The 18831-nt window shown below is 37.7% G+C and overlaps 1 non-coding gene across 1 annotated transcript; it reads left to right on the top strand.

Moving 5' to 3' along the window:
• Positions 1-4743: 4743 nt before the first annotated feature.
• LOC148574139 (small nucleolar RNA R71) lies at positions 4744-4851 on the top strand. Its single transcript, XR_015905947.1, has one exon. It is a non-coding gene; the product is annotated as a small nucleolar RNA R71 (small nucleolar RNA).
• Positions 4852-18831: the final 13980 nt, after the last annotated feature.

Genomic DNA, 18831 nt, shown 5'->3' on the forward strand with positions numbered 1-18831 from the left:
ATCTATTTCCTTATCATGCACTGTGTCAGTAATTTGTAAAAATTGTGCCAAAAACTCTGTAGGTTCTTCCTGTGGAAGACCGGAATACTGACAACTTTGCTGCACCATGATAATGAGCTGAGGATTCAACTCAAAGCTACTAACTCCAATGGAGGGTATGCAGATGCTACTCCCATATGAAGCAGTAGAGGGGTTAGAATATGACCCCAGAGTCCTCCTGGACTGTTCATTTCCACTTATGTCCATGATGGATAAAGGGATATAACTTGGATTGATTTACCTTTTTATTTATTTTATTTTATTTATTTATTTATTTATTTATTTCGAAAATAAATCAAAATAAAATAAATAAAAATTGAGTGAAGATTTTCGAAAAACTAAGGAGAGAGAAAGTGGTTAGGAAATTTTGAAAAGAATATGATGATTTTTTTTTTTTTTTTTGAAAAAAGGTTTTAAATTTTAAAAAAAAATCTGAATTTTTTGAAATAGATTTCGAAAATTTGCTTTTAAAACAGAGAGAAAAGATATTTTTGAATTCAAAGAGGAGAGAGAAAAACAATAAGATAGCACAAGATTTAAAATTTTTAGATCTAATGCTCCTTGTTTTTGAAAATTTTGGAGGGAAAACACCAAGGAACACCAAACTGAAAAATTTTAAGATTAAGACACAAGGAAAACTCAAGAACACTTTGAAGATTCACAAGAACACAAGAACATGAAGAAAGAACACCAAACTTAAAATTTTTAGAAAACCAAACCAAAATTTTCGAAAACCAAAGGGAATCAACAAGAAAACACCAAACTTAAAGTTTGGCACACAATTTAATAGAGAAATTATTATTTATGAAAAAGGTTTTGAAAAGAATATAAAAGATTCTAACCCAATTACCAAGAACACAGATTAACGCTCTAGCCAAATGAGTTATGAATGTAACACTTGTTTTGAAGAAGTAATTTTTTTTTTTTTTTTGAAAAATCAACAAGAAAACACCAAACTTAAAGTTTGGCACAGGATTTAATAAAAAAATTATTTTTGAAAAAGATTTTAAAAAATATGATAGCCAATTACCATGAACATAAATACCATGTTCTAACTAATTGAGCTATAAATTTAAAGTGTTTTAACAAGGGATAAATAATAAAAGACTCTAAACCAAAAAAGAAAAATTTTTCCTAATCTAAGCAACAAAATAAACCGTTAGTTGTCCAAACACGAACAATCCCCGGCAACGGCGCCAAAAACTTGGTGCACGAATTGTGAATCACACTTTTCACAACGCGTACCACTAACCAGCAAGTGCACTGGGTCGTCCAAGTAATACCTCACGTGAGTAAGGGTCGAATTGATCCTTGTGAACGCCAGTTTTTGTGCCAGTTTGGGCGTTCAACTCTAGCTTTTGATCCTTTTCTGGCGCTGGACGCCAGAATTGGGCAGAGAACTGGCGTTGGACGCCAGTTTATGTCGTCTATCCTTGTGCAAAGTATGGACTATTATATATTGCTGGAAAGCCCTGGATGTCTACTTTCCAACGCAATTGGAAGCATGCTATTTCGAGTTCGGTAGCTCCAGAAAATCCACTTTGCGTACAGGGAGGTCAGAATCCAACAGCATCAGCAGTCCTTTTTCAGCCTGAATAAGATTTTTGCTCAGCTCCTTCAATTTCAGCCAGAAAAATACCTGAAATTACAGAAAAACACACAACTCATAGTAAAGTCCAGAAATATGAATTTTTTCTAAAAACTAATGAAAATAGACTAAAAACTAACTAGAACATACTCAAAACTATCTGAAATTAACCCCAAAAAGCGTATAAAATATCCGCTCATCAAATTTGTTAGAACTTCCCAACCTTTTCTTTGAATTTCATATCGGATCTCTGGATACTCATTTTTTTTGAGTTTGAAAGGGACCTCGGGGATCACCTTCTTCTTGGCCACAACATCATAGAAGTGGTCTTGATGGGCTTTGGAGATGAACCTTTCCATCTCCCATGACTCGGAGGTGGAAGCTTTTGTCTTCCCTTTTCCTTTTCTAGAGGATTCTCCGGTCTTAGGTGCCATCAATGGTAACGGAAAAACAAAAAGCTTATGCTTTTACCACACCAAACTTAGAAATTTGCTCGCCCTCGAGCAATAGAAGAAAGAATAGAAGAAGAAGAAGAAATGGAGGAGACGGAGAAGGGGTTGTGTTTCGGCCAAGAAGAGAAGAGAGGGTTGTGTTGTGTGAAAATGAGGAAGAATGGAAGGCTTTATATAGGGGAGGGAGGGGGTTAAGTTTCGGCCATATAAGGTGGGTTTGGGTGGGAAATTGATTTTGAATTTTGAAGGTAGGTAGAGTTCATGAGGTAGGTTTATGGGGAAGAGTGGATGGATGTGAGTGGTGAAGAGGTGATGGGGAAGAGGGATTGAGGTGATTGGTGAAGGGTTTTGGGGAAGAGTGTTTATGGTATTGTGTGAAAGAAGGGTGAGAAGAGGTGAGCGGAGGTAGGTGGGGATCCTGTGGGGTCCACAGATCCTGGGATGATCCTGTGGGATCCACAGATCCTGAGGTGTCAAGGATTTACATCCCTGCACCCAATTAGGCATGCAAAATGCCTTTGCACACAACTCTGGGCGTTCAGCGCCAGATTGGTGCTTGTTCTGGGCGTTGAACGCCCATTTGTGGCCCATTTCTGGCGTTGAACGCCAGAACCATGCTTGTTCTGGGCGTTCAGCGCCAGCTCTTCTCCATGGTGCATTTCTGGCGTTCAAATGCCCAGATGCTGCCCATTTCTGGCGTTCAGCGCCAGAACCATGCTCTGTTCTGGCGTTGAACGCCCAAAACATGCTTCTTATTGGCGTTTAAACGCCAGTAAGGTCTTCCTCCAGGGTGTGATTTTTCTTCTGCTGTTTTTGATTCCGTTTTCAATTTTTATATTTATTTTGTGACTCCACATGATCATGAACCTATAAAGACATATAACTAAGAAAAATATAGTTAGATAAATAAAAATTAGGTTGCCTCCCAACAAGCGCTTCTTTAATGTTAATAGCTTGACAGTGGGCTCTCATGGAGCCTTACAGATGTTCAGAGCATTGTTGAGACTCTCCAACACCAAACTTAGAGTTTGGATATGAGAGTTCAACACCAAATTTAGAGTTTGGTTGTGGCCTCCCAACACCAAACTTAGAGTTTGACTGTGGGGGCTTTGTTTGACTCTGCTTTGAGAGAAGATTTTTCTGCTTCCTCTCCATGGATGTAGAGAGAGATCATTGAGTTGTAAACACAAGGTTGTCCTTATTTATTTGAAGGATCAATTCTCCTCTATCCACGTCAATCACAGCTCTTGCTGTGGCTAGGAAAGGTCTTCCTAGGATGATGGATTCATCCTCTTCCTTTCCAGTATCTAAGACTATGAAATCAGCAGGGATGTAAAGGCCTTCAACCTTTACTAACACGTCCTCTACTTGTCCATAAGCCTGTTTTCTTGAATTATCTGCCATCTCTAATGAGATTTTAGCAGCTTGCACCTCATAGATTCCCAGTTTCTCTATTACAGAGAGGGGCATGAGGTTTATTCCTGAACCAAGGTCACACAGAGCCTTAAAGATCATGGTGCCTATGGTACAAGGTATTATGACCTTTCCAGGATCCTGTCTCTTCTGAGGCAATGTCAGTTGATCCAGATCACTTAGTTCATTGGTGAACAAGGGAGGTTCATCTTCCCAAGTTTCAATACCAAATAATTTGGCATTCAGCTTCATGATTGCACCAAGAAACTTGGCAGTTTGTTCTTCAGTGACATCCTCATTCTCTTCAGAAGAGGAATACTCATCAGAGTTCACGAATGGCATAAGGACGTTCAATGGAATCTCTATGGTCTCTAGATGAGTCTCAGATTCCTTTGGTTCCTCAGAGGAAAAATCCTTATTGATCACTGGACGTCCCAGGGGGTCTTCCCCCTTGGGATTCACGTCCTCTCCTTCCCTTACAAGTTCGGCCATGGTGCTTATGTCAATGGCCTTGCACTCTCCTTTTGGATTCTCTTCTGTATTGCTTGGGAGAGTATTAGGAGGGATTTCAGTGATCCTTTTACTCAGCTGGCCCACTTGTGCTTCTAAATTTCTAATGGAAGACCTTGTTTCATTCATGAAACTTACAGTGGCCTTGGATAGATCAGAAACTAAGTTTGCTAAATTAGAAGTATTTTGTTCAGAGTTCTCTGTCTGTTGCTGAGTGGATGATGGGAAAGGTTTATTATTGTTAAACCTGTTTCTTCCACCATTATTAAAGCCTTGTTGAGGCCTTTGATCCTTCCATGAGAGATTTAGATGATTTCTCCATGATGGGTTATAGGTGTTTCCATAAGGTTCACCTAAGTAATTCACCTCTGCTATTGCAGGGTTTTCAGGATCATAAGCTTCTTATGCATAAGAAGCCTCTTGAGTACTGTTGGATGCAGCTTGCATTCCATTCAGACTCTGAGAAATCATATTGACTTGCTGAGTCAATATTTTGTTCTGAGCCAATATGGCATTCAGAGTATCAACTTCAAGAACTCCCTTCTTCATAGGCATCCCATTACTCACAGGATTCCTCTCAGAAGTGTACATGAACTGGTTATTAGCAACCATGTCAATGAGTTCTTGAGCTTCTGCAGGTGTTTTCTTTAGGTGAATGGATCCACCTGCAGAAGCATCCAATGACATCTTTGATAGCTCAGATAAACCATCATAGAATATATCCAGGATGGTCCATTCTGAAAGCATGTCAGAAGGACACTTTTTGGTCAACTGTTTGTATCTTTCCCAAGCTTCATAGAGGGATTCACCATCTTTTTGTTTGAAGGTTTGAACATCCACTTTAAGCTTGCTCAGCTTTTGAGGAGGAAAGAACTTGGCTAAGAAAGCCGTGACCAGTTTATCCCAAGAGTTCAGGCTGTCTTTAGGTTGAGAGTCCAACCATATTCTAGCTCTGTCTCTTACAGCAAAAGGGAAAAGCATGAGCTTGTAGACTTCAGGATCTACTCCATTAGTCTTAACAGTATCACAGATCTGCAAGAATTCAGTTAAGAACTGAAAAGGATCTTCAGATGGAAGTCCATGAAACTTGCAGTTCTGCTGCATCAGAGAAACTAGCTGAGGTTTCAGCTCAAAATTGTTTGCTCCAATGGTAGGAATGGAGATGCTTCTTCCATGTAAATTGGAATTTGGTGCAGTAAAGTCACCAAGCATTCTCCTTGCATTGTTGTTGGGTTCGGCTGCCATCTCCTTTACTTGTTCAAAATTTTCAATCAAGTTGTCTCTGGATTGTTGTAATTTAGCTTCTCTTAGTTTCCTCTTCAGAGTCCTTTCAGGTTCTGGATCAGCTTCAACAAGAATGCATTTTTCCTTGTTCCTGCTCATAAGAAAGAGAAGAAAACAAGAAAAGAAGGGGAATCCTCTATGTCATAGTAAAGAGGTTCCTTATTGTTAGTAGAAGAAAAGAAGAAGAGAAAAATCTGAACTCAGAAAGAGAGAGAGAGAGGTTCGGATTTTTGGTGGGTGAGGGAGAGATGTTAGTAGATGAATAAATAAATAGAATAAGATGAGAAAGGGAAAATTTCGAAAATAATTTTTGAAAAAGAGTTAGTGATTTTTGAAAATAGTTTTTGAAAAATGTTAGTAATTTTCGAAAATTAAGATTTAAAATTTGAAATAATTAGTTAATTAAAAAGAAGTTTTGAAAAAGAGGGAGATATTTTCGAAAATTAGAGAGAGAGAGAGTTAGTTAGGTAGTTTTGAAAAAGATAAGAAACAAACAAAAAGTTAGTTAGTTAGTTGAAACAAATTTTGAAAAGATAAGAAGTTAGGAAGTTAAAAAAGATATTTTAAAATCAAATTTTTGAAAAAGGTAAGATAAGAAGATATTTTGAAAAGATATGATAGAAATTAGTTTTTGAAAAAGATTTGATTTTGAAAATCACAATTAATGACTTGATTCACAAGAAATCACAAGATATGATTCTAGAACTTAAAGTTTGAATCTTTCTTAACAAGTAAGTAACAAACTTGAAATTTTTTTGAATCAAAAAATTAATTGTTATTGTTATTTTCGAAAATTTGATACAAAAATAAGAAAAAGATTTTTGAAAAATATTTTTAAAATTTTCGAAAATAACTAAGAAAAATGAAAAAGATTTTGAAAAAGATGAGATTTTTAAATTGAAAATTTGATTTGACTCATAAAAATAACTAGATTTTTTTTAAAAAAAAAATTTGAAAAAGTCAAATCTAATTTTCGAAATTTTAAGAGAGAAAAAAGGAAAGATATTTTTTGATTTTTGAATTTTTATGATGAGAGAGAAAAACAAGAAAAATAATGCAATGCATGAGAATTTTAGATCAAAACATGTGATGCATGCAAGAATGCTATGAATGTCAAGATGAACACCAAGAACACTATGAAGATCATGATGAACATTAAGAACATATTTTTGAAAAATTTTTAATGCAAGAAAATATGCAAGACACCAAACTTAGAAATCTTTAATGCTTAGGCACTAAAAATTCAAGAATGCATATGAAAAACACCATACAACACAAAACAAGAAAACATCAAGATCAAACAAGAAGACTTACTAAGAACAACTTGAAGATCATGAAGAACACTATGAATGCATGAATTTTCGAAAAATGCAAGATGAGTATGCAATTGACACCAAACTTATAACATGACTCAAGACTCAAACAAGAAACACAAAAATATTTTTTTGATTTTTATGATTTTATAATTTTTTTGTATTTTCCTTTAATTTTTTTCGAAAATCATTTTGAAAAAGAAAAATAAGGATTCCAAAATTTTTAATATGAATTCCAGGAATCTTATGCTCTTTAGACTAAAGCTCCAATCAAAGGGTCAGGCATGGCTTAATAGCCAGCCAAGCTTTAGTATGTAACTCAGACATGACACGTCTAACATGCCCTACAGGCATGGCTTTACAGCCAGCCAGGCTTCAACATGCTTCATGAAACACTAGAATTCATTCTTAAAAATCCTGAAAAAAAATATATTTTTGAAAACATTTTTATTTTTAAAAATTTTTTTTCGAAAACAAGGGAGAAATTTTTGAAAGAGTTTTGAAAGATTTTTGAAAACAAAAGAAAAAGAAAGTTACCCAATCTGAGTAACAAGATGAACCGTCAGTTGTCCAAACTCGAACAATCCCCGGCAACAGCGCCAAAAACTTGGTGCACAGAAATTGTGATTACACTTTGATTATGTAAAATTCATTGCTCGTTCTTTCCCTGGCAATGGCACCAAAAATACGATGCCAATACCATGGTTCACAACTTCGCACAACTAACCAGCAAGTGCACTGGGTCGTCCAAGTAATACCTTACGTGAGTAAGGGTCGAATCCCACGGAGATTGTTGGTATGAAGCAAGCTATGGTCACCTTGTAAATCTCAGTCAGGCGGATATAAAATAGTAATGGGGTTTTCAAAATTAATTAATAAAATAAGGATAGAAATACTTATGTAAATCATTGGTGAGAATTTCAGATAAGCGTATGGAGATGCATTCGTTCCTCTGAACCTCTGCTTTCCTGCTGTCTTCATCCAATCAATCTTACTCCTTTCTATGGCTGGCTTTATGTAAGGATGTCACCGGTGCCAATGGCTACTTTCGATCTCTCTCGGGAAAATGGTCCAAATGCTCTGTCACAGCACGGCTAATCGTCTGGAGGCATCACCCTTGTCGTTGGTTGCATCCTATTCCTCTCTGTGAAAATGGTCCGATGCGCTGTCACTGCATGGCTAATCATCTTGGAGGTTCTCGATCATACTGGAATAGGATTTACTATCCTTTTGCGTCTGTCACTACGCCCAGCACTCGCGAGTTTGGATTTCGTCACAGTCATTCAATCCCAGAGTCCTACTCGGAATACCACCGACAAGGTTTAGACTTTTCGGACCCTCATGAATGCCGCCATCAATCTAGCTTATACCACGAAGATTCTGATTAAGAGATCTAAGAGATACTCATTCAATCTAATGTAGAACGGAAGTGGTTGTTAGGCACGCGTTCATAGGGAATGATGATGATTGTCACGTTCATCACATTCAGGTTGAAGTGCGAATGAATATCTTAGAAGCGAAATAAGATGAATTGAATAGAAAACAGTAGTACTTTGCATTAATCTTTGAGGAACAGCAGAGCTCCACACCTTAATCTATGGAGTGCAGAAACTCTACCGTATGAAAATACATAAGTGAATAGAGGGTAGGCATGGCCGAATGGCCAGCCTCCCATGAAGGTCTAGAGATCTAAAAATGATCAAAAGATTCCAAGAGAAAAAGATGTCTAGTACAATAGTAAAAAGTCCTATTTATAATAAACTAGCTACTAGGGTTTACAGAAGTAAGTAATTGATGCATAAATCGACTTCCGGGGCCCACTTGGTGTGTGCTTGGGCTGAGCTTGAGTGTTACACGTGTAGAGGTAATTCCTGGAGTTGAACGCCAGTTTTGGTACCAGTTTGGGCGTTGAACTCCACTTTGCAACTTGTTTCTGGCGCTAGACGCCAGAATTGGGCATAGAGCTGGCGTTGAATGCCAGTTTGCGTCATCTAAACTTGGGCAAAGTATAGACTATTATACATTGCTGGAAAGCCCTGGATTTCTACTTTCCAACGCAATTGAAAGCGCGCCATTTTGAGTTCTGTAGCTCCAGAAAATCCATTTTGAGTGCAGGGAGGTCAGAATCCAACAGCATCAGCAGTCCTTCTTCAACCTCTGAATCTGATTTTTGCTCAAGTCCCTCAATTTCAGCCAGAAAATACCTGAATTCATAGAAAAACACAAAAACTCATAGTAAAGTCCAGAAATATAAATTTAACATAAAAACTAATGAAAACATCCCTAAAAGTAACCAGATTCTACTAAAATCGTACTAAAAACAATGCCAAAAAGTGTATAAATTATCCGCTCATTAGGCCTCTTAGTTTTTGAATGTCAGGGCTTAATCTTTCCTTGCAGCTTCTTGATATTGTCTTGTCATATCTTAATTTTTGATGAGCTTCTCTATCAATATCTCTAGATTAGAGATTCTCTGAGAGTCTGGATTTGGTGATGGTTGTGTGAACTGAGATGGTTGTTGTTGGAAATTGTTTGAATTAATTGCATGTATATTTTGTGGGTAGAATGTGGATGTGGAGAAGTTATTTTGGTGGTTCTGTGAGTTGTTGTGGGGTTGGTGATATGTATTTTGTAGATTTTTGAATTGGTTAGTGTTATTGGATGAGTGATTTTGGTTGTTTGTGTTGCAGGAGTTGTTTGAATTGTGGTTCCATTGCCATGAATTCTGATTATCACCCCACCTCAAGTTGGGATGATTCCTCCATGATGGATTGTAAGTATCCCCATGGAAGTCATTCTGAGAATAGCTTGAGGTGTTATGCATGTATTGGACTTGTTCTGGTTGTTGCTCATAGTTACATTTCTCAAGAGCTTCTTCACTTTGGCTACATCCATTTGAGGGTTGACTTGATGTGCTTACTATAGCCACTTGAAGTCCATCAATTCTTTTTTCCATCATCTCTATTTATTGTTGGATTTTCTGGTGCATCAACTTGTTCTGTGCCAAGATAGTGTCCACTCCTTCAAGTTCTAATACACCTTTTCTTTGGAGTTGGTTGGCGTTGCCTTTGATGAGCATAAAAGTATTGATTGTTGATCACAGTATCTATGAGATTCTGGGCTTCTTCAGCTGTCTTCATTAGTTGTAATGAACCTCCTACAGAGTAATCCAGGGACTCTTGAGCTTTTAGAGTCAACCCCTCATAGAAATTCTGAAGTCTGTCCCATTCACTAAACATTTCAGGTGGACATTTTCTAATAAGAGCTTTGTATCTCTTGCATGCCTCATAAAGTGATTCTCCATCCATTTGAGTAAATATTTGCACTTCTGTCTTCAATCCTATGATCCTCTGAGGTATGTAGAACTTGGCTAGGAATTTGTTCACCAAATCATCCCAAGTGTTGATGCTTTTTTTGGAAAATGTCTCCAGCCATTGAGTTGCCTTATCCCTCAAAGAAAATGGAAACAACAGTAACTTGTAGATATCTGGATGCACACCATTTGTCTTGACAATTTCACATATCCTCAAGAAGACAGATAAGTGTTGATTCGGGTCTTCAAGAGGACCCCCTCCATAAGAACAATTGTTTTGCACCGAAGTGATAAGTTGAGGCTTCAACTAAAAGTTATTTGTATGAACATTGGGAGTGAGTATACTGCTCCCACAGTTTCTTGGATTGGGGAAGGTGTATGATGCTAGAACTTTCCTTGGAGGTTGGCCATTGTTGTTGGCCACCTCTTTTGGTGGATTAGGGAAGTTACTTTCCATCTCTTGATCTTCCCCTTCTGATTCTTCTTCTCCAATCACTCCCTTCCCTCTTGCTTCTCGTCTCAATCTCAAGAATGTTCTCTCTGGCTCAGAATCAAAAGAGGTGGATGCACCTCTTCTTTCTCCTAGCATACAACACAAACAAACCAAAGGAAAACAAAGACAGAACACTCTATTTCTAGAGTAAAGTTAAAGTTAGCAGAAACAAAATCATAAACAGTTAGTATTCTTAGCAAAAATAAAGAAAAAATGCTTAATCTAGATTATCACCTACTTAATCATTGTCGATCTAAATCAATCCTCAGCAACGGCGGCAAAAACTTGATGAGAGAAAATCAATTCCACACAAACTAACCGGCAAGTGTACCGGGTCGCATCAAGTAGTAAAACTCGCGAAAGTGAGGTCGATCCCACAGGGATTGATGGATCAAGCAATTTTAGTTGGGTGATAAATTTAGTTAAGCTAACAGTTGATGAATTGAGTGACATTTGATTAACAGAAAGTAGATTGCAAGAAAGCTAGAGTGTAGAATGTAGATTGATAGAAAAGTAAATGGTAGAAAGCTTAAATGACCGAAACTTAAAGTGCAAAAAATTTAAAAGAGATAAAACATAAATTGCAAGAAATGTAAATAACTGAATCTTAAATTGTTGGAGAGTAGAAGTGCAGAAACTTAAATGACAAGGAAACTTAAACTGCATGAATTATAAAGGGATTTGGGTGCTGGGAATCAAAACAGAACTGAACAATGTAAATTGCAGTGAAATCAGAAAGATCTAAGTTGAAGAAATTCAAAGAAAGTGATTCATCAGGGATTGGAGATATCATAATCCTTCATGAATAATTGGGCCTCAACTCCTTTCTCAATCATATGGTAGATCTATGGCAGATTAAAATTGATTGGATCCCAATTCCTTGGCAATCCAATCTCTCTAATCACAATCAATCTTGCCAATTCCTTGATCCAATTGTCATGAGAAGATGTTAAGTGCATACTCTCATCCATAAGCCACACTAACTCTCAGAATCTCAATTCCTCCCAAATAGTGTTGATCAAGAGAGTAGTGAAGGATAGAGCTTCAATTCTAATGCAAGTGATTTTTCTTCCGAGGCTCACACAAGCATTCATTGAATTAAACCCCCTTCCGGAGTAAGTAATTCACAATCAAAATAGAAGATACCCAATAGCTACACAAATGAATAGAGAAGAAGAAGAATTTCATTGATTCATTGGAATTACAATAGAGCTCCTCCCCGTAATGAATTTGGGGTTTAGTTCATCATTGCTCTAGTATAAAACAGAAAAAGAAAAAGTGCAGAAGTGCAGAAGATGAAGATAGAAGGAAAAATAAAAATGAAATTAAAATCCAAGTTTCCCAATCTGCTAGCTACTAACCAACCTACTCGCCAATTTCCTATTGAAATCAAAATTTTCTCTATTTATACACTTTCCAATTCAGTCAACAAGTACTTGGAGTGGGGTTTTTTGGCCTTTGTTGTAGTGGGTCAGAAAAGGTCTGTACTGGTGCTTCCGTTTTGCTTCAGGAGAACGTAGCGTTCTCAAAGAGAGCGCAATGCTCGTTCACTGACGCGTACGCGTCTCCTGCGCGTGCACGTCCTTGCTTGCTGAGTACTCATCACGCGTACACGTGCTGCACGCCAATACGTCCCTTTGCGTTTTTGCCCATCGACGCGTACGCGTAATATACGCGTGTGCATCATCGCCATCTTCAGCCTCTATCATGCTTACGCATACCATACATGCGTGCGTGTCCTTTTGTAGCACTCTTTAAACAAGCGCTATGTTCACGCCATGAGTGCTCCCCATGCGTGCACGTCCTCTACGGGTGCGCGTCCTCTACGGGTGTGTGTAGATGTCGAATTAGCATTTTCACGTTGCAGCATCATACACGCGTTCGCGCTGTTCATCACCATTGTTGCATCCACGCGTACGCGTCATGTACGCGTGCGCGTCGATGGCAAATCTTCAATCCCAATTTTGAAAGTGTCGCAGGCGCTCGTTTGAAGAGAACGTAGCGCTCTCTTGCTAAAGAGCGCTGATCACACCCACGAGTACGCGTCATGCACGTGTACGCGTGGATCTTCCAAAAAGCTTGTTCTCCGCGTAAGCGTCTTGTATGCGTGCGCGTCGCTAGAGAGCGTAGCGTTCTTTGAAACAGAGCGTGCCACCAATATTCAAGTTGCAGGAGAACGTAGCGTTCTCCAAATGAGCGCTACGTTCTTCTGCCCTGCCTCTTTCTATGCTTTTTCCTTTTCATTTTTCACCTGCCATCAATCAAACATGCAATCAAAGCCTTGCCAAAATCATAAAATTTTTCATCATTCATAATAATCACATAATTCTTGCTGAAATCTCATGATAATGCACAAAATTAACAATATTTGATTAAATCAAGACAAACCTGAAATTCCCACTCAACTACTTATTGTGCATGAAATGCATGAAACCTAATGAAAACAAGTAAAAATTGCTAGTAAAACTAGCCTAAAATGACTTGTCATCACCAACCAAAACTTAGCTCTGTCTCTTACTACAAAGGGGAAAAGCATAAGCTTGTAGACTTCAGGATTAACTCCATTAGTCTTTACAGTATCACAGATCTGTAAGAATTTAGCTAAGAACTGATGTGGATATTGCATTGAAAGTCCATGGAATTTGCAGTTCTGCTGCAGAAGAGAGACTAACTGAGACTTAAGCTCAAAATTATTAGCTCCAATGGCAGGTACAATAATTCTTCTGCCATAAAAGTTAGAGGTAGGCATGGTGAAGTTACCAAGGACCTTTCTGGGCTCCTCTTGTGGTTCGGCCATGTCCTCCAGTTCTTGTTTAAAACTTTCTGAAAGGTCTCTTTTAGAGTGTTGTGTTTTAGCTTGTTGTAAACGCCTCCTTAGAGTCTTTTCAGGTTCAGGACCAGGAGTCAAGAGGGGTTCTTTATCTCTGTTCCTGGTCATAAACAAGAAGACAAGAAAAAGAAAGAAAAGAAGAAGACTGTTTCCGCCAATAGGCAAGAAGCTCCTCCTTAAAGTCAGAAGTAAAGAAAGAAGAAGAAGAAAGAATAAAAGAAATAAGATAAGTAAAAGAAAAATACCTTGGATATAGGAGATAAGAGTAAATAAAAGAAGATAGAATAAAAGAGAAAAGAAGAAAGCTTTTGTGCTACTTAGATCAAAGAGCTTTGACGTTAAGGATTTTTTCCAGTAAAGAATGTCATAAAAATAGTCGCGTTGTAGATATAGTCTCTAAACCAACAAAAATCCCTTTCGTGCAAACGTTTTGGTTGTGACAAGTAACAAACCCCTTTGAAATTGATAACTGAGTATTCAAACCTCGGGTCGTCTTCTCAAGGAATTGTAGGGAAGTATGTTCTTATTATTGGTTATGAAGATTGTAAATTGGGGGTTTTGGAAGTAAGGAGGGAATATGTTATATGACAAGTAAAATAAAATAATAATAATAAAATCTCTTGGCAAGGTATAAGAAATTGGAAGTCCAGACTTAGTTATCCTTATCAATAATAATGAAAGTTGAATCTTAATTCCAATTAGTTGACCTTTACTAAAGCAAAGGAAAGTCAAGGAACAAATTGGTTTGATCTTCGAATCCTATTTATTTCCTAAGAAAAGATTGGGATTATTGAAGTTCAACTCAAATGGCAAGATAACAATTATCAATTATGCTGTTGAATTGGATAACTCCTAAGTTACTGATTTCTTAACCAAAACCAAAAGGGAAAAAGTAAATCTACTGGAATAAAAATGCCTTCAGATGTAAAGCAACAATCATGTAAATAAAAGAAAGCAATAATAACTGAAATACCTCAAATAATATTAATTCAAAGAAAATCATATGTAACATGGAAGAGTTCATGAATTAAATTAGGAAAATAAATAAAAATAAAGAACCTCGAATTGAGAGTCACTCCTAAAACTAAGAGAAGTCCTAAATCCTAATCCTAAGAGAGAGGAGAAAACCTCTCTCTTTAAAAACTACATCTACTCCTAAAATTGTGAATGTGAAAGCTTGTTCATGAATGAATAGATTCCCCCACTTTATAGCCTCTAATTTGTGTTTTCTGGGCCGCAAACTGGGTCGAAAACAGCCCAGAAATCGCTGGAGAAGAATTCAAACACGCTGATTTCTGTCACTGCGACGCGGCCGCGTGGGGCACACGTTTGCGTCGCCTAGCGTCAGGAAAACTATGGCATATTATATATCAAATCGAAGCCCCCAGACGTTAGCTTTTCAACGCAACTAGAACCGCGTCGTTTGGACCTCTATAGCTAAAGTTATAGCCGTTTGAGTGCAAAGAGGTCAGGCTGGACAGCTTAGCAATTTCTCCAGCTTCTTGTATTCCTTCCACTTTTGCATGCTTCCTTTCCATCCTCTAAGCCATTCCTGCCCTGTAATCTCTGAAATCACTTAATACACATATCAAGGCATCTAATGGTGATAAGAGAGGATTAATATTAGAAATTATAAGTCCAAAGAAGCATGTTTTCAATCAAAGCACATAATTAGGAAGGCAAATGTAAAACCATGCAAATAGTATGAATAAGTGGGTAAAGAGTTGATAAAAACCACTCAAATGAGAACAAGATAAACCATGAAATAGAGGTTTATCAACCTCCCCACACTTAAACAATAGCATGTCCTCATGCTAAGCTCAAGAGAAACTATAAAGGTGAAGAGGAATGATAGAATGTATGAAATGCAACCTACCTATATGAATGCAACTACATGCAAAAATGTTTCTACCTACTTGGTCAAAAGCAAATAAGTTCTCCAAGACAAACATAAATCAGATTTCACTAATTCAAATTATACAATAAGAGACATGTAAACTTGTAAGAAGATAGCTCATGAAAGCAGGGAATATAGAATTAAGCACTGAACCCTTACTGGTAGTGTATATCACTCTAGTCTCTCAAGTGTCTAGGGTCAATCACTCTACTCTTCTCTAATCATGCTTTCTAAACCTTGTTTTTCATCTAACCAATCAACAAATATTTAATGTACCAATGCAAACATCATGAGGTCTTTTCAAGGTTGTAATGGGGCTGAGGTAAAGGTAAGGATATATGTATGGCTAAGTGAGCTATAATATGAATCTTTAATTAACCTAAGCTCTTACCTAATATACATATACTCTATATACTTTTAAATTCATGCCTAGCTACCCATAATTCTCACTTTTGTATAATTCCCATACTCATGTACCAAATTTTCTTTAATTTTTATCACATGTGCATTGATCTTTTATTAAACTTAATATTGGGGTAATTTTGTTCCCTTATTTATTTATATTATATTATATATATATATATATATTTTTTTTTTTCTTTTTTCTCTCTTTTTTTTTAAATCATAAAAGCAAACATAACTTATCAATGCACATGGATTCTCCATTATTTTTCTATTTTGGTTTTTCATGAGTAGGTTCCCAAATTCCCAATATTCAAATAAATTAGAAACATGATACATTCCCTTATTAACCCATGTTCCCACAGTTTCCCCACACTTAATTTTTACACAATCCCTATCTTAAGCTAACCAAAGATTCAATTGAGATATTTAATTGTTTTTCTGCTTAAGGCTAGTGATGTAGTAAAATACAGAATAAATGGGGATTAAAAGGCTCAAGGTGGCTGACAAGGGTGATTTAAAGGGTAGGCTTATTTGGGATAAGTGAGCTAAAATCGAATAATGGCCTCAATCATATGCAAGCATGTAAATACACTAAATATTGGACATATAGAATGGAACAAAGCTAAGATTGCAATTATAGAGAAGAAAACACACAAGAATAAAAATATTATGCTTAAATAGTATAACCATATAAATAAGCTCAAAATCTCACAGGTTGTGTGTTCTTTAGCTCAAAAACCATGTTCCAAATACAACTTCAAACAAGTTTTAACACATAAAAATTAATTTTTTTTTAATTTAAATTAGTGAAATTTTTTCAAAGATAGGGTCTTAAAAGAATTTTATTACTTTAACAAAGTAGTAACTAAATGCATAAAATCAAACAAATATGCAAATGCAATAACTAATTTAACAAAGAAAATTTAAACATTGGTGTTGAAACAGAAAGGTACTAACCCATGGAGATCGGTATCGACCTCCCCACACTTAAAGATTGCACCGTCCTCGGTGCATGCTAAGATGTGCAAGTGGACGGGTGGCTTCAACTGATGCTTTTCTCTATAGATTTTGCAGATTGACTTGCCTGTCTCCTCATGTAAACGTCTTCCGGTTCTCTTCCGGGTGGCCATCCTGAAAGAAAAAGGGAAGAAGAGTAACCCAGAAATAAAGATAGGAAAATAAATACAGTATGGGTGGGTTAATGCCAAATAATAAGGGTCTCAATTACATGGTAGCTACAACATGCAAGTGAAAAAAAATAGAAGCCATGGCATGCCAGTGGTACAAAATGTACAATAATGGGGAAGAGAGTGGGGAAGGAGAGATAATATAAATTCATGTCAATGCAAAAGTAATATAGATATAAAAGATTGACATTGATTTAAATAATATTACTCAATCAGAATTAAACAAGTCATTAAGCACCAAGAAAATACCAGAAAAGATGTAACAGTTGAATAAGAACATTTGAACTCCAATGGTAAAATAATAAATAAAAATATGCAATGAATGAAAGTATGCAAATAAATTAAATAAAATAGAATGAGAGTGAAAAAGGGTGAGAAGAGGAAAAAGAAAGTGAGAAAGGAGAGAGAAGGAAGAAATTAGGATTAGAAAAGAAAAGATAAGAAAATTGGCACTAATCTGGATAGGTTGTGCGACGCTGGCGACGCGGTCGCGTGGGTGACGCGGTCGCGTGGTGCGCGATAAGGTTGGGTGGCGCGGACGCGTGGGGCACGCGATCGCGTGACTCGATTTGTGCTAGTGGCGCGAGTGCAGCCTCGCGGTCGCACAACTCTCTGTTCGAAACTTGGTATTGCCAAAATCCAGGGTGACGCGGTCACGTGGTCGAGGCGATCGCGTGAGTGGCCAACATGGGGATATGATGCGGACGCGTGAGCCATGCGTCCGCGTGGTAAGGCGTGTGTGGTCAACACCAGTCCAGCACCACTCTCGCACAACTTTTGGTCGTGCACCCTTCGTACGTCGATTTCCAGGTCACGCGGCCGCGTGAGTGACCTGGTCGCGTGGGAGCCATTTGTCCCACATGACGCGGACGCGTCAGCGACGCTGCCGCGTCGCGTGCGTGCTTCTCTTTTTTTTTCAATGCAATATGCAGAATGCAATGCTTAATGTGAATGCTATGAAAACTTCCAGGTTCAATGAAAATTAAAATAAAATAAAAACAAACAACATGAAATAAAATTGAAAAAGAAACGATCATACCATGGTGGGTTGTCTCCCACCTAGCACTTTTAGTTAAAGTCCTTAAGTTGGACATTTGGTGAGCTCCCTGTTATGGTGGCTTGTGCTTGAACTCATCCAGGAATCTCCACCAATGTTTGTGATTCCAGTAACCTCCGGGGTCCCAAATTAGGCGCAGAAAGCCTTCAAGTAAGTTAAAGCAAGTTACAAGGCCCCAAGAGTGTTGATTGCCAGAATGAATTCCGGGGTCCCAAATCTTGCTTTTGCACCCGTCTTCAAATTGATTATCATGATTCCATCCGGGTGATTCAGCTTTAGAATTTTCACTGAAGCATCCAAAAAACTTCCTAGACCCATTCAATTGAGCTCTACACCAACCTTTGCATTTAAACTTAAAGCTTCCAACCATAATGAACCTTGCAGGACAATTCTTACCACTAACCATCTTCCTCTTACTCTTAATGCCACAAAGAGCTCTAAGTTGACCATCCGTCTCCAGTAGCCTATATTCAAGTGGAATTAGAAAGCTAAGGGATATAAATTTTACCCACTTGAATGTTGTGAAGGATGATGGCAACTTAGGGGGAGGTGTTTTTAATGAAATTGCAAGCTCCACTCCCTTGTGCTCTTCTCTGATAATTACCACCTCTTTGCAAGCTTCTTCAATTTCAACCTCTTCCTCTTGGTAGCTTTTTTCCAATTCAATCTTCTCTTCATTGCTTTCCAAGGGCATGGGAGGTTGTGCTTCTTCTTCTTGAATCTCCATCTCTTGATCAACCTCTTCCAAGTCTTTAACTGTGATATGCCTTGTAGGTTGTACACCCTCCTCATCATCAATTTCAAATGTCTTGGAAGGGGGTTCTATGACTGGACTTTCCCATGGAGGTTCTGCATCTCCTATGTCTTCAACCACTTCTTCTTCTTCAATAATTCCGGCTTCCTCCACTTGTTCCAGTACAAAGTCATGCTCCGTACTGTTCACTGGAGTTTCTAGTATCTCCTTCATGCTACGTTCTTCATTAGATTGTCCACATGAAGCCATGGGGGTTCCTTGAGTGTCCGAACGTCGGGAAGCTAATTGATTTATCG

Source organism: Arachis ipaensis, chromosome B2 (genome assembly GCF_059453495.1).
Source record: "Arachis ipaensis isolate K30076 ecotype BB chromosome B2, ASM5945349v1, whole genome shotgun sequence".
Taxonomy (NCBI): domain Eukaryota; kingdom Viridiplantae; phylum Streptophyta; class Magnoliopsida; order Fabales; family Fabaceae; genus Arachis; species Arachis ipaensis.